Here is a 1,642-nt window from a genome sequence, read left to right as displayed (position 1 = left end):
AGAGAGAGAGAGAGAGAGAGAGAGAGAGAGAGAGAGAGAGAGAGAGAGAAGGGAGATATGGTGAATAGATCTAAAACTATGTGCTGACAGAGACAGCTCATCCGAGCTCCCGGGAGCTCGTGGATGCTAGACCAACAGTCGGGGAGCCTGTATGAGACCCATGTAGGTCCCCTGCATGTGTGCGACAATCATGTAGACTTTTAACAGTGAAAGAAGGACCTTTCCCTGGCACTTAGCTTGTTTTTAGTAGCTTTGGGTAACCTGTTCTCCCTGCTGGATTACCTGGCTTGATCCTGCCTCAACTTGCTTTGGGCAATCCCATGGAAGGCCTGTCCCTTTCTGAATGGAGATGGAGGAGGGATGGATGGGGAGGGGGTAAATAGGAGAGGGGATAGGACAGGAGGAGAGCAATGAGGGGAAACTGATTAGTATTCAAAATAAATGAAAAAATGTTAGTTAAATAAAATAATTAAAAAGACTATGTGCTGGAATCATCGAGGGGTTGAAAGCAATGACCCACATGCAAAATATGTTGGAAGCAACATTTGGGTATAGAATGGTGATATGTGATTATGGCTTTGCATGCTGTTTTGAGTAAGTACGGCCAGGAGCACAATCTTCTACCTCACAGACTCCTGTAAATTAAGAAAACAGGGCCTCTTTCCTTTTTGCAGCTGTATTTGCTGTGTCATTTGATACAGAGAGAGCAGGGCTTTTATTCACACTGTTTCTTAGATTAAACCATTCGCTTTTATAGTAGACATGTTTTAGATTAGACAAATACTAGAACAGGAGAGACCAAAACTCTTCTGAATATATCCGGCCCATGCCTGAGTACCCAAAACCAAGAGTCTTTCTTCTTCTATGCAACATCATCACAATCTTCCTGCCTCAGCCTCTTGAGTAGCTAGGATGACAGGTCTGCTCCAGCAGGCTTGAACCTCTTTTTCTTCTCAGATTTTCTGCTTTATTCTTTATGTTTCTTTTTTATAGTCTCATTTTTATTGTTCAAGAATTCCATGTGTGAATATATTTTGATGGAATCCACTCCCATCTCCTCCCCTTCTATTTACTCCCTATCAACAATACCACTCCCACCCTTACTTCATATAATGCATTTTAAAACTCACTGAGCCTAGTTAGTACTGCCAGTACGTGCATGGCTATACGGCCATACGCTGGAACATGGGCAGCCTCTCAATGACTGTACCCTAGGGCATAAAAAGTGGCCCCCTCTTCCATCACCTGTCACTTACCAAAATAGTTCCTAAACTAGGGGTGAAACTTTGTGACCCCATTCCCCATCTACACTGGGATTTGGATTTTTTAAATGTGTATTCACCAATTATAAAAAAAAAACTAGTAGGCTTGCTGTGATAGCAAGTCCCCTGCTTTGATCTTAAGGTATTGGTTTTGTCTAAATGTAAATTAAATGAATAAACACAGGAGCTAATGAAGGTCACAATCCTATTTGGGAAATATGAAACCATATTAAATGACAACTTTTTTATTTTGTTGAGAAAAGGAAAAAAAAGTATCCGCCTCCTCCCAGCCTCCCATTTCCTCCCCCTCCTCCCACCCTTCTCCCCCTTCCCCCACTCCTCTCCTCCTCCCTCTCCAGTCCAAAGAGCAGTCAGGGTTC

The sequence above is a fragment of the Microtus ochrogaster genome, unplaced genomic scaffold, assembly GCF_000317375.1.
Source record: "Microtus ochrogaster isolate Prairie Vole_2 unplaced genomic scaffold, MicOch1.0 UNK47, whole genome shotgun sequence".
NCBI lineage: Eukaryota > Metazoa > Chordata > Mammalia > Rodentia > Cricetidae > Microtus > Microtus ochrogaster.
The sequence above is the reverse complement of the archived record's forward strand: the minus strand, read 5'-3'. Positions refer to the sequence as shown.